This window comes from Eretmochelys imbricata, chromosome 2, assembly GCF_965152235.1.
Source record: "Eretmochelys imbricata isolate rEreImb1 chromosome 2, rEreImb1.hap1, whole genome shotgun sequence".
Classification (NCBI taxonomy): domain Eukaryota; kingdom Metazoa; phylum Chordata; order Testudines; family Cheloniidae; genus Eretmochelys; species Eretmochelys imbricata.
The window spans coordinates 29,584,464-29,599,657 of record NC_135573.1 but is presented as its reverse complement, the minus strand read 5'-3'; the positions used below and the strand labels follow the sequence as shown (position 1 = coordinate 29,599,657).

Sequence of the window (15,194 nt, the reverse complement as noted above, 5' to 3'; positions counted from 1 at the left end):
TGGAAGAGATCCTCTAAATTGATCTCCCCCATGCATATGGCGTAAATGTTCACCCACTTCTGTGACACTGCCATCTCCAGCACCCAACCAAGATCCTATGGGGAGCTCAGTACAGAGTAAGGAGATTATCTAAGGCTAAGGAGTGCTTGGGGTATGCACAGTGGAAATGCATTAGTTCTCCATCAAGCCCTGCAAGGAATAGAGCATAAAGTTAATGCAGGATGAGTTTTTATTAATTTTTTCACGACTCCACTCCCTACCCACCCACCCACTCACTACACACACACATACATATAGACAGGACACCCCAATACTTTTTGCACATGTACAGGCCATCCATGCACAAACCCTGGCCTCTTGAAACAAATCAGAAAAATCAGTAAGACTAGGGACAAAACCACTGCCTACTCTACAAGGGAGAGTGTGGGAGGTTGAAAACCTCCTGACAGAACAATCACAGGAAATCTCTGCAAGGAGATTCTTGTGGAGTTTCTCTCCACCAAACCCATCTCCCCCATTCCCTTTCCAATGGGTATTCTCACAGGATTGTTAACTTGGATCATGGTTATTTTGTATTGTTCTAATATTCATATTCCCAAATTATTATACTGTGCAAATCTTGGCAATATTACATCTATATGAACTTAGAGCAACAACCATTATTTGGATTAGATGATTGTTCTTTAACTGTAGTAAGCAATGTGATGTTAAAAATTTGATTATTCTAAATATTAGAACTGTTTTTTAGATGATGTTGGCTATTTAATATTACATGCTATACTTGAATATCAATGCCTACTCTGACATTTTTAAGAAACTAGCTAGCTGATTATACCAAGTTTAGGGAAAATTTGGAGGAAAAGTCTAGATATGTTTTATTTAAAATAATATTTCTTCTGTAATATAAGGATACTGCCAACATCACCTGGCCATTTTTGCCCTGCCAATGTGCCTGAATCTAACATTTCACATGAGTACTCCCATTGAGCTGAGTGGAATTACTGGCATATGTATCTTTGCAGGGTTTTGTGTGTCTATGCATGAGCGAGAGTTATATTGTAGACTTTCCCCTGTGCTCTGACTCTGCCTTCTTAGAACATAAATACTACAGGATAGGAACCCTTTTTCGGTTTTGTACAGAGCCTAGTGAATTGTGGGTGCTGCCAGAAACAAATAAGTAATACATTTCCCTAAGAGTTGGGTGTAGAAATTCCCAAATTTAAAGATCTTCATAACTTTTCCCTGCCTCTTAAGTTGGGCACCTCTATAATGAGCATAAATCACAATCAATGCTGTCTTTGTATTATAACTCAACGTATTTCCTAAATAGATGCTCTATTTATCTTGTTCTATTTGATTAAGGGGAAGGGGAAATGAAATAAATTAAACACCTTGTAATTTGGTTACCTGCTTTCCATATATTTTTATATAAAAATGGGGTGTTTCAAAATTGATTCAAAATTCAAAGAATCAGCAATAAATGGTGTAGGTTCACCTTCATACATAAAACTCCTATAAATGTTAAGACTCAGTCATATGAAAATATACAAGCTCAGGCACAAATTCTATTCACCCTCCTTACCACAGCAATGATGATAATGGGGAAATAAAATTATTATACACAAAAAACAAACAAACAAATAGATTTCTTACTTGCCCATAAACCTTACAATTTTGCCAAGGTGTGTTGACAGGCATTACTTGAGTTTATCAAAGAGGAATATAACCCCAAGTGTTTACATCACTACAAGGTTTATGTGTGAAAAATGTTCTTTTTCCATCTGACAAATTTCACATTGTTCCCAGGACGTTTTCCTTTGGCTACTTTCCCCAAATCCACAGAAATCTCACACTGTACAGTAATTAGTGGTGTTTTCATATAACTTCAACTATAGTTTAAATATGTCTTCTCTTATTTGTTTGACTTTTGAGATGGTATTTTGGTCCATCTGGACAAAGTTTTCTTTCACCTAAATAACAAAAGTTTTCACAGGTTCTGCAATATCTAACATCTGAGTCTGAACTCTCGATCAGGGTTGTTGCTGTGAGCTGGTCCACCTTGATTTTCCTCTGCTTTTTCTTGAATATCACTATCACTATCTGAAAGGATTAGAAATCCTGCCTGGTCAATTCTGAGAGCTCCTAGAAGATGTCATTGGCATAACATAAAAACATGCTATTTTCTTCAGTGCCACATGGCGGTTCCAGTTGATTTTTAGTATTTATATCTCTAAATTTGTATTTTATTTTATTGTGAGAACTGGGATTAAGTTAAGCAAAGTGTTACTGTACTAATGATTTAAAATTAAACAAAACCAAACCAGCACAAAGCATAACCCCACCCATTTATATCTCTAAAGGGGTATTACCATAGGTATTTCTACTCTCTCTCTCAGCCCTGGTCTACACTAGGAGTTTAGGTCGAATTTAGCAGCGTTAAATTGATGTAAACCTGCACCCGTCCACACGATGAAGCCCTTTTTTTCGACGTAAAGGACTCTTAAAATGGATTTCCTTACTCCACACAAGTGGATTAGCGCTTAAATCGGCCTTGCCGGGTCGAATTTGGGGTACTGTGGATGCAATTAGACAGTATTGGCCTCCGGGAGCTATTCCAGAGTGCTCTATTGTGACCGCTCTGGACAGCACTCTCAACTCAGATGCACTGGCCAGGTAGACAGGAAAAAGCCCACAAACTTTTGAATTTCAATTTCCTGTTTGCATGGTCACCTGCAGCTTGCCATGCTGGCCAGAGCTCATCAGCAGGGGTGACCATGCAGAACTCATCAGCAGAGGTGACCATGATGGAGTCCCAGAATCACAAAAGAGCTCCAGCATGGACCGAACGGGAGGTACGGGATCTGATCGCTGTATGGGGAGAGGAATCCATGTTATCAGAACTCTGTTCCAGTTTTCGAAATGCCAAAACATTTGTCAAAATCTCCCAGGGCATGAAGGACAGAGGCCATAACAGGGACCCGAAGCAATGCCGCATGAAACCTAAGGAGATGAGGCAAGCCTACCAGAAAACCAGAGAGGCAAACAGCCACTCTGGGTCAGAGCCCCAAACATGCCGCTTCTATGATGAGCTGCATGCCATTTTAGGGGGTTCAGCCACCACTACCCCAGCTGTGTTGTTTGACTCCTTCAATGGAGATGGAGGCAACACAGAAGCAGGTTTGGGGGACGAGGAAGATGATGATGATGAAGTTGTAGATAGCTCACAGCAAGCAAGCGGAGAAACCGCTTTTCCCAACAGCCAGGAACTGTTTCTCACCCTGGACCTGGAGCCAGTACCCCCCGAACCCACCCAAGGCTGCCTCCCGGACCCGCCAGGCGGAGAGGGACCTCTGGTGAGTGTACCTTTTAAAATGCTATACATGGTTTAAAAGCAAGCATGTTTAGTGTTTAATTTTCCCTGGCATTTGCGGCTCTCCTGGATGTACTCCCAAAGCCTTTGCAAAAGGTTTCTGGGGAGGGCAGCCTTATTCCGTCCACCATGGTAGGACACTTTACCACACCAGGCCAGTAGCACGTACTCAGGAATCATTGTAGAACAAAGCATTGCAGTATATGTTTGCTGGCATTCAAACAACATCCGTTCTTTATCTCTCTGTGTTATCCTCAGGAGGGTGATATAATTCATGGTCACCTTGTTGAAAGAGGGTGCTTCTCTTCAGGGGACACTCAGAGGTGCCCGTTCCTGCTGGGCTGTTTGCCTGTGGCTGAACAGAAATGTTCCCCGCTGTTAACCACAGGGAGGGGTGAGGGGGTAGCCACGTGGTGGGGGGAGGCAAAATGCGACCTTGGAACGAAAGCACATGTGCTGTGTATGTAATGTTAACAGCAAGGTTTACCCTGAAAGAGTGGAGCCATTTTTCTAGAAAATGTGTCTTTTTAAATACCGCTGTCCCTTTTTTTTTCTCCACCAGCTGCATGTGTTTCAAGGATCACAGGATCTTCTCCTTTCCAGAGGCTAGTGAAGATTAGAAGGCGAAAAAAACGCACTCATGATGAAATGTTCTCTGAGCTCATGCTGTCCTCCCACACTGACAGAGCACAGACGAATGCGTGGAGGCAGACAACATCAGAGTGCTGGAAAGCACAAAATGACCGGGAGGAGAGGTGATGGGCTGAAGCTGAAAGGTGACGGCAGCGTGATGAGAGGAGGCAGGATTCAATGATGAGGCTGCTGGAGGATCAAACCAATATGCTCCAGCGTATGGTTGAGCTGAAGGAAAGGCAGCAGGAGCACAGACCACTGCTACAGCCCCTATGTAACCAACCGCCCTCCTCCCCAAGTTCCATAGCCTCCTCACCCAGACACCCAAGAACGCGGTGGGGGGGGCCTCCAGCCACCCATCCACTCCACCCCAGAGGATTGCCCAAGCAACAGAAGGCTGACATTCAATAAGTTTTAAAGTTCTAAACTTTTAAAGTGCTGTGTGGCCTTGTCCTTCCCTCCTCCACCACCCCTCCTGGAGCTTCTCTCCTCCACCACCCCTCCAGGGCTACCTTGGTAGTTATCCCCCTGTTTGTGTGATGAATGAATAAAGAATGCATGAATGTGAAGCAACAATGACTTTATTGCCTCTGCAAGCGGTGATCGAAGGGAGGAGGGGAGGGTGGTTAGCTTACAGAGAAGCAGAATGAACCAAGGGGCGGGGTGTTTCATCAAGGAGAAACAAACAGAACTTTCACACCATATCCTGTCCAGTCATGAAACTGGTTTTCAAAGCTTCTCTGATGCGCACTGCACCCTCCTGTGCTCTTCTAACTGCCCTGGTGTCTGGCTGTGCGAAACCAGCATCCAGGAGATTTGCCTCAACCTCCCACCCCGCCATAAATCTCTCCCCCTTACTCTCACAGATATTGTGGAGCGCACAGCAAGCAGTAATAACAGTGAGAATATTGGTTTCGCTGAGGTCTAACCAAGTAAGTAAACTGCGCCAGCGCGCTTTTAAATGTCCAAATGCACATTCTACCACCATTCTGCACTTGCTCAGCCTGTAGTTGAACAGCTCCTGCCTACTGTCCAGGGTGCCTGTGTATGGCTTCATGACCCATGGCATAAAGGGGTAGGCTGGGTCCCCAAGGATAACTATAGGCATTTCAACATCCCCAATGGTTATTTTCTGGTCTGGGAATAAAGTCCCTCTTGCAGCTTTTGAAACAGACCATGGTTCCTGAAGATGCGAGCATCATGTACCTTTCCCGGCCATCCCACGTTGATGTTGGTGAAACGTCCCTTGTGATCCACCAGTGCTTGCAGCACTATTGAAAAGTACCCCTTGCAGTTTATGTACTCGGCGGCTTGGTGCTCCGGTGCCAAGATAGGGATATGGGTTCCTTCTATGGCCCCACCACAGTTAGGGAATCCCATTGCAGCAAAGCCATCCACTATGACCTGCACATTTCCCAGGGTCACTACCCTTGATATTAGCAGATCTTTGATTGCGTTGGCTACTTGCATCACAGCAGCCCCCACAGCAGATTTGCCCACTCCAAATTGATTCCCGACTGACCGGTAGCTGTCTGGCGTTGCAAGCTTCCACAGGGCTATTGCCACTTGCTTCTCAACTGTGAGGGCTGCTCTCATCTTGGTATTCTTGCACCTCAGGGCAGGGGAAAGCAAGTCACAAAGTTCCATGAAAGTTCCCTTATGCATGCGAAAGTTTTGCAACTACTGGGAATCATCCCAGACCTGCAACACTATGCAGTCCCACCAGTCTGTGCTTGTTTCCCAAGCCCAGAATTGGCATTCCACTGCATGAACCTGCCCCATTAGCACCATGATGCCCACATTGCCAGGGCCCGTGCTTTGAGAGAAGTCTGTGTCCATGTCCTCATCACGTCGCCTACTTGCCCGGTATCGCTTTGCCGGGTTCTGGTGCTGCATATACTGCTGGATAATGCGCGTGGTGTTTAATGTGTTCCTAATTGCCAAAGTGATCTGAGCGGGCTTCATGCTTGCCATGGTATGGTGTCTGCACAGAAAAAAGGCGCGGAACAATTGTCTGCCATTGCCCTGACGGAGGGAGGGCGACTGACGACATGGCTTACAGGGTTGGCTTACAGGGAATTAAAATCAACAAAGGGGGTGGCTTTCCGAGAAACTGAATGGCCCCCTCAAGGATAGAACTGAAAACCTCAAGGATAGAACTCAAAACTGGGTTTAGCAGGCCGTTGATTTCACAGAGGGAGGGAGGGAGGAGAAAATGAATACAAAACAAATCTGGTCTATTTCTTGTTTTGAGCCACTTCGTCTATCTTTATACATCTTGCTGGAAGCAGACTGTGCAGTATGACCGCTAGCCATCATCATCTCCTGGGTGCTCGGCAGAAGACGGTGCAGTATGACGACTAGCCATCATCTTCTGCTAGCTGGAGGTTAAAAGACAGTGCACTGCCCGTAGGACTCAATCGCCATGAGACGAAACAAGGGAAATTACCTGGCTGAGTCACTCCCATGTTTGCCCAAGCGCCCAGTTAAAAGAGCACCCAGGACTATGTCGATGCCGGCTACCAGTCATACTGCACTGTCTGCTGCCAAAAGGCAATAAACTGCTGCTGTGTAGCAATGCAGTACCACATCTGCCAGCACCCAGGAAACATCTGGTGACGGTTAGTTGAGCGGGCTCCATGCTTGCCGTGGTATGGCGTCTGCACAGGTAACTCAAAAAAAAAAGGCACAAAACGATTGTCTGCCCTTGCTTTCATGGAGGGAGGGAGGGAACAGGGGCCTAACGATATGTACCCAGAACCACCCGCGACAATGTTTTAGCCCCATCAGGCACTGGGATTTCTACCCAGAATTCAAATGGGCAGCGGAGACTGTGGGAACTGTGGGATAGCCACCCACAGTGCAATGCTCCGGAAGTCGATGGTTGCCTTGGTACTGTGGACACACTCCGCCGACTACATGCACTTAGAGCATTTGTGTGGGGACACACACAATCAACTGTATAAAAACGCTTTCCACAAAACCGACTTCTATAAATTCGACCTAATTTCGTAGTGTATACATACCCTCCCTCACTCACTCTCTCTCACACACACACACACACACACACTCTGTTGTGTGTAGTTTCCTGATAGTATTGGTTGATTTAGGAATCTGAAACGGGATGTAATTGTGTGGTCTTGTTTAGCACTAGCAGGAATTGAAGACAGATGATTATTCTTTGTTAGTTTTAAATCTTTATTAGTAGTATCCAATTTTATTTTGGGATTGGCAATAAACAAACTCCAAGAAAAACCTCTATACCTGCTGAGCTCCTTTCAGATGCTCATAGTGTGAACAATGGGGAATCAGTTAATCATACTTATTTAGCTTTAGCTGAAGTCATTGAAGGGACAAATAATGAAACTTATGTTTCTTGTACTGTTAGATCTACCATGCTGTCTTTTGTTACAGCTTTCCTAGGATCCTTATCTATTTCATTGTCTTGTATAGAGCAGAAGTTAGGTGTCTGTGGGTAATCTAAGGGTAGAATTTCAGACTTACAGAAAAGTACTGTCCCATTAAAAGAGAGAATGACAAAGACTCACAGCTTTCCAAATCATATTAATGCCTGTATTGCAGATAATAAATATATAATTATAATAGAAGATGGAAAATAAGTTCTAATATATAATTCTTTGTTTTATTAAGGTCCCTATTAAAATTTTATAAACTAGCAATAACTTAATACTTCTATCTACTTCAAATAGACATGTCAGAGGTTAAAGAAGAATGACCACACTGCAGCTTAAGTGGGGGGGGGATGTTGTCTGGGCTTCTGGGGGAAGGGTAGCAGTGCTTTATAGCTGTGAGGAGGAAGGTGGTCACAAGCTGCTGCAAAAAGAGTGGTGGGGGTCAGCATGGCAAAGCAGACATCCCCTGGGAACAAAGTGTGAAAGGCTTGAAAAGGGGCAAGCCTGGGTGTGAGAAGCCCTTAGGTGGCCAAATTCCTGGAGCCCTTAGGAGTGTGGGTAATTTTGCACCCTGCCATAGCATATGGGGCACCAGAGTTATTTTGGGAGGATGGGGTTCATCTTGGGTGTGGACAAGTTTTGGCTGCTATAAAAGAGGAGCATTTGGAGATGTCTGGGAACCCAACTGTGTTTGAGGGGGAGGCAGCCAAGCTAATTGCTGGGGCCTCCTTGTTGTGGATGTCCATTGCAGGTACTCCATAGGGAAGGCATTCAGTGACCAGATAAATAGCCTGGTTAAAGGAATGGAATGGGCGGGGGATGTTGGGGCTCCTATGATTAGTATAGCTGGGAGCCAACCCCCCTTTCTTATACCCAGCCTTAACCCTCCTACAAGGGGGAGGAAGGAATGGTAAAGTCCCAGCAATGGATTGGCTGGGTGGCCTGGATGGACAATGATGTGGGGGAGGGTCTGTGGAAGCCTCCACGTAGTTATTGAATGAACATGGAGTTGCCTGCACTGTACACTTTTATCTGCCCAGGAGTCCCAGACATCTAATAATAAAGTTGTGGCCTGATTAAATCCATATCCAGTGTCTCCTCTTCTTCTTTTGGTATAGCTGGACAAAGACTCCATGCCTCCTATCTTAAGTATTTTAAAAAATTCTATCACTCTGTGATACCAGGACCAGTAATCTACTAATTCCCATTTACAGGGGGAAGCTGGTGATCCAACTTCTCTTTCAAATACTGTTGTTGAAGATCAAAAGAATAATTCAGTCACTAAGAGTACTTTAATCATTAATTTTATATTTAATCATTAAAAAACTCAGATATGGAGCCTCACTCAGCAAAGCTATTCTTTCTTCCAATGACATATTATAGTATTTCAGATGTTACTCAAGATACTATTTAAGAAAGGGAAAAAAGTTATTCTGTATTAATCAAATAATATTGATTGATCTAGAATTAAAACATATTCTACACATGCTATGTCAGTTGTGGTGCCTAAAGGTTCTGGTTTTGAATCATGAATATGCAATTGTTATATTCTGTTTTATATAGAAGTTATAAGATAATGATACAATGAAGTAACTCACACTTGAAGCATGTATTCAAACCTAACAAAGGCCTGATTTTGGGCCAAGTTACCTACAACTGAATCTGAGATGCTTTAAATAGTATTATCCTTTTTTCTTTTCTTTTTTTTTTCTTTTCTTTTTTTTTTTTTTTTTGCATCCTGAGTTAACAGACCTTTCTAACTATATGTTATCTTATGTCCTTCAAGAGGAGCATTGGTTGTAGGCTAAGAAATAAACAATGTCTCTCAATGTCTCCTCACATTCAGACCCTAAAGAGTGATCTGTCCTTCCTCCAACCCCTTTTGTCTAGATTTATATTTAACACTTCGAATTAGTGTCTGTTAAACTAAAACACTAATAAAGTCAGAAATAAGATGTAATACATCAAAAGGTCACAAAATATACTTAGTATCTGAACAGATGTTTCAGTTCATCTCCTAATAAGTGACACAGAAGCATACACAAAGGATGTGACAATTCATTTTCTCTGTGTCCTCTCAGGCAATAATTCCTTGCTAAAAGAGTCAAGGTCCCATCAAAGTGAAACCATAAACCTGTACATCTCTAAAACATGTCCAAAATTGTTTTGGAAAGGAAATGTTTATTTCTTATCTTTGAGCAAACTAGATGTTTTCATCACTACCATTAATGCACCTCTTAGCGATGTGCAAACGAATAAATTAATTTAATAATTAGTCTCATAATATTCCCTAATTCATAAAATAAAAAGATAGTAAACAATGTTTTAGCCATTTGGGGAACAATACAAATCTAAGTCCAAATCACATTTTATGACATTTCTGTTAAGGCTTAAAGTGTTCAAACAAAGGCTTTTGTAATAAAACAAGGATTTGTATAGTTGAATAAGTTCATATACATAAGGTAAGAAACTTTTACTAAGAAAACAGTGTATGCTAATATATTAGTATATCTAGAAATGTTGTATAATGACTAAGTGTAGCATCTGTGAAGTTATACTAGAAGACAATATTACTAAGAATTAGCACTTGTTCTGCTAATGTTTTGAAGTATCTAGGACAATGCTTAAAATAAACTAGAATATTCAACCATTTGGAATTAACATATATGGGATTTTATAACAACTTGAAAATTGTCTTCAAATTAGAATCAAAATGGGGATGATTTATTCCAGCTTTTGGAAGTGGAATGGAATAACACCCTTTCTACTGTTAAGGGAAAGATGAGATAATCATAAGAAAGGAAACTAAAGCTTCCAGAATCATATTACATCAGGGTTGGATGACCTCAGGAGGTCATCTAGTCCAATCCGCTGATCAGAGCAGGACCAATCCCCAATTAAATCCTCACAGCCAGGACTTTGTCAAGCCTGACCTTAAAAACTTCTAAGGAAGGAGATTCCACCACCTCCCTAGGCAACGCATTCCAGTGCTTCACCACCCTCCTAGTGAAAAGGTTTTCATAATATCCAACCTAAATCTCCCCCACTGCAACTTGAGAGCATTACTCCTTGCTCTGTCATCTGGTACCACTGAGAACAGTCTAGATCAATCCCCTTTGGAACCCCCTTTCAGGTAGTTGAAAGCAGCTATCAAATCCCCCCTCATTCTTCTCTTCCATAGACTAAATAATCCCAGTCCCCTCAGCCTCTCCTCATAAGTCATGTGTTCCAGTCCTCTAAATCATTTTGTTGCCCTCTGCTAGACTCTTTATAATTTTTCCACATCCTTCTTGTAGCGTGGGGCTCAAAACTGGACACAGTACTCCAGATGAGGCCTCGCCAATGCTGAATAGAGGGAAACGACCATGTCCCTCGATCTGCTGGCAATGCTCCTACTTATTCAGCCCAAAATGCCATTAGCCTTCTTGGCAACAAGGGCACACTGTTGACTCAAATCCAGCTTCTTGTCCACTGTCACCCCTAGGTCCTTTTCTGCAGAACTGCTGCCTAGCTACTCGGTTCCTAGTCTGTAGCAGTGCATGGGATTCTTCCATTACGATGATTAAAAAGTTACAGTAAATATCGAGAAAACTTTATCCTGTTGTTAAATGGTTCAAGAAGAATTAGTAACCAAAAATTGAGCCAAAAGACTTGTAAACAATTCTGTTAAGTGTATGTTTTAATTAACTATGTAAAAGATTAAATTAAGGAATTTCCAGGCAGGCAGGAAACCTTGGGAAATCTTCTGAAAATTTTCTGAATCTCAAATGCTACCAACACTGCACCCCTATTAGATGAGTAAGAAATGCACAATGAGACTTTGACTTGTCCAGTTAATGAATGACCACCTGTAATAAAAGGAAATAGTTCCCCAAAATGTAAAAGGGCAATGGAAAATTGCCAAATGTGTAGTCTCATGGTAGGCCAAACCCCCGAGTGCAACCAAATGGGGAGATAATACATAAAAAAAGACTTTCCGGCAAAACATATGCCTGGCAGATCATCTTCAGCGTGGGGAGTACATGGAGGGTGGGGGGGCAGTTGGCTGGCTGGCTGAGTGAAGAGAACAGTGCTTTATGTTTGGTGCGGGGGAGGGAAGATGAAAACTACTGCAAAATGGCACAGCATGTTTGCTGACTCATCCCCTGGGAATGCAGCATTTAAAAGGGGCAGCTTGGTGCCTAAAGCCTTCCTTTTTACATGGACCAAGACTGAAGCAGGACACACCCTTCCTCCCTTTTAGGAGATAAGAGATTTTTGGTCAACACCTGCTGTGGGCACTACACTACTTGGGGGAAAAGGGATAGCTCAGTGCTTTGAGCATTGGCATGTTAAACCCAGGGTTGTGAGTTTAATCCTTGCAGAGGCCATTTAGGGATCTGGGGCAGAAATTGGGGGTTGGTCCCCTGCTTTGAGCAGAGGGTTGGACTAGATGACCTCCTGAGGTCCCTTCCAACCCTGATATTCTACCATGCTATTCTTATAGCCCACCTTAACCCTCCTACGAGGGGGCGGGCAGGTGTGGATAGTAAGGTCACAGCAATGGATTTGCTGGAGGGACCTGAATGGAAAAAGAGGGGGAGCTGGTAAAAGTCCCCCTCCCAGGTAATTACAGAATTAACAGGGGGCTACCTGCGTTGTATACTGTTATCTGCCAGGTAGTCCCAGACATCTAATAATAAAGTTGCAGCCTGATTAAACCCATGTCAAATGTCTCCTGTCCTTCTTTCGGCATAGCCCAACAATGTTTTGTTGTCTTGTTTCAACTCAATATGTAACTTTAAGGGCTACTGAGAACTAGCAACTTTGTTAAATCACTGTTCTTCTCTATCCTACATTTTATAATTTCAAGCCCCGCAGTCCTGCTGCCTTTGCATGTGTGAACAACAATTACCTGCTGTGAGAGAAGCATCCTTAGGTCTTTCTCCTTATAGCATTACATTGCGTGTGAGTGACAAAAGCTATCTTCTAACCTCAAAACTTCACCTCAATCTTCACTTGTGTGTATTATAAACTTTAAAATACTTTGACACTGACTTTAATAGTGTTTTCAGACTAGAGTTATCTACTGTGTTAACATTTTATACTCCAAAATAACCTCATTTCCATTTTTGTGTGCGGTAACTTAAATTGTTACAGGTTTCCCTTTGTTTATTCCAGTTACTAAGAGCATTATGCTCTCTCATTAATTTTCTACATATTGATCTTGCTGTTTATATAATTTATAGGTATGTGTACTTTGTCTGTGATCATTTGTATCCAAAAATCCATTTCTTATGCAAATTAACTGAAACACAAAAGTACCTCCCTCATATCTAACTTAACTTTTCTAAGTTTTTCACCCTGCCTAGAATTCAGACTGCAACTGTATACAATACTTGCTTAAACTGCATTACTATCTTTCATCATTTCCCTGAGTACATGAAAATATACATGGAATTATCTGCACTGTACTCCCAGATATTTAAGAATAAAGTTCTGGCCTGATTAAAACCATACAAGTGCCTGTTGTCCTTCCAGCATAGCTGGACAACAATCCAATGAACTATTAGATTGGTTGAGACTACCTCATATGCCTATACTGATATGAAAAAATCTTTAACGTTTCTTAAAACTTTTCCTATTATGAAGAAGATTAGAATTCCTAATAGGATGTAACCTTTGCTTCTTTTCAATGAGTTCTATATGGAACTTCTCCTTCACTTTCATGTTGGATTAATAACATAAGCAATTATTATTCTTAATGAGCATCTAACTCTTATCATTTTTTTAGGTTTTAATATTGTTTTGTAAAGTAATTTTCTCCTTGTGTCTTGACATATTTACTAGTAAATGCCTCTATAAGCTCAGGTTTTTTTATCCAACTAGTGTAATTTTCATGAGGCAAAATAGTCTAGTACTTGGAACAATAGAATGGGAATCAGAGAAATGAGTTTTAATCATGACCCATCACTCACTCAGCGTGTGACCTTGAGCAAATCATTACCTAATTGCCCAGATGTAAAATGGAATAGTAATTTAAAGCCACCTTTGTAAAATACTGAGGTCCTCAAATGTAAACGGCTCTAACAAATGTAAAGGGATATTACTTTTATTATTATTGTTATTATCATTTATTATTATTATTAGCAACAACTGAAGACAATCATAATGTGTCAGTCAGAAGGAGGATAAATTCAATGCCCTGGTTCTGTAATAGACAAACATGCGAGCAAACAAATTGCAAAATGAAGTGTGAATAAATAGTTGAAGAATAACAGGTGTGTCCTCTGAAGATGTAGAAGATAAAAACATAAAAAGGTTTACGTAAGCCACTGACATAAGGCATAAGACTGTACATTAATATTTGTAGCAGCCTTTTTTCTTTTCTTCTTTTTCCCTGTAAGTTCTTTTCACTGAATAAGATATTGACAAGTGCTCTAAGTGCCATTTTGCTAGAAGAATATGGAATGAAAATAGGCAGAGTACTGTTTCTCATTAGATCCTGGAGCGATGACACTGTAGTGTAGTCCCCACAAATACACTGGAGCATATTTGACCACAGAATAGAAAACACCTTTCTTTTGAAAGTACTATACTCACATTGTTATGGATAAACATCAAAAACAATTTTACAAATTCAAAATAAAGCTGATGAAATAATTTCTATTATATTTTTTTTCTAGAAAATACAAGAACACACTTTTGTAAAAAAATCTCGCAAATAATGTTCTCATTTGTAATATCCTGAACTACTAGGCTGCTCTCAGGCTTTGAGGCAACCCATCAAATAAGCAAAGACAACATAATAAAAAAAATACACTGGGTTACAATCCTGGGTGCACAACTTCCCTAAAAGAAGAACCTGCCCTGAGAATGCTATGATTTGAGAATGAGTCATCTGCCCTGACTTATTGACCTGAGGGCCCCATCTCCAAGGTAAAATGTCAAAGTAATTTATATTTTTTTATTTTGCTTGATTTTATTAAATATCTTATTAATACTTCAATTATTTATTATAAATATGCGCATTGCGCACATGTAAACCATATGTAATTTATCCTGGGTCTGTTCATAGATTTGTATATTTTAACATATGAACCCTAGATCTGCAGTGTATTACATACAGGTTAAATCATATGAAAGAGGTGGATTTTATAGTATATAGCACTGTTTAAAAGTTGAATAAATAATTCTTCATATAGCATAAAGATATTAATTAATGAGGTAGGTTTCTTCCATACGGGTTTACATGTCAGTTTTCATCATGGCTGTTTCTTGAAATCTGAGATTATTATTTTCCATTTTGGAGAATAGTGTATGGCCACAATATTGCTAAAATGGCAGATGGGTCAGTTACTTCATAGGCCCTATTGGGCATAGTAGGGATGGTAAGGGAGAAGGAATGCTAAATAACCAGAGAGGTCCAACTGACCTACTTACATTTACTTTAGCAAAAGAGGATCATATGAACCTCCCACTTTATAACCAGAAAGGGTCAGTGTGTCCACCTGACAGGACAGAAACATGTTCTAATATTATTCCTATTATCGAGAATAAACAGTGCACATTTCCTCAGAACAGGACACTAAAATGTCAAGGAAAAAGAAGCACCTCTAAGCATAAAGAAACCAATAAATATAACTGAAACCTAAGGCTTCTGGATTGAGAAAACAACAGTTTTTGATTTTAAAAATTCTTTCACAACTCCAGAGGACCCATGAAAATCAAATGGAATAAGCTGTTGGAAATCCTGTTGACATTATATCACAGAGAGATATGCCAACACTTTCAGATTA

At 41.1% G+C, this 15,194-nt stretch overlaps 1 protein-coding gene across 3 annotated transcripts in view; it reads right to left on the bottom strand.

Annotated features, from left to right (window-relative positions):
* Nucleotides 1–15,194, bottom strand: part of CSMD3 (CUB and Sushi multiple domains 3) — a 1,168,908-nt gene that overhangs the window by 511,299 nt on the left and 642,415 nt on the right. The window lies entirely within an intron of this gene.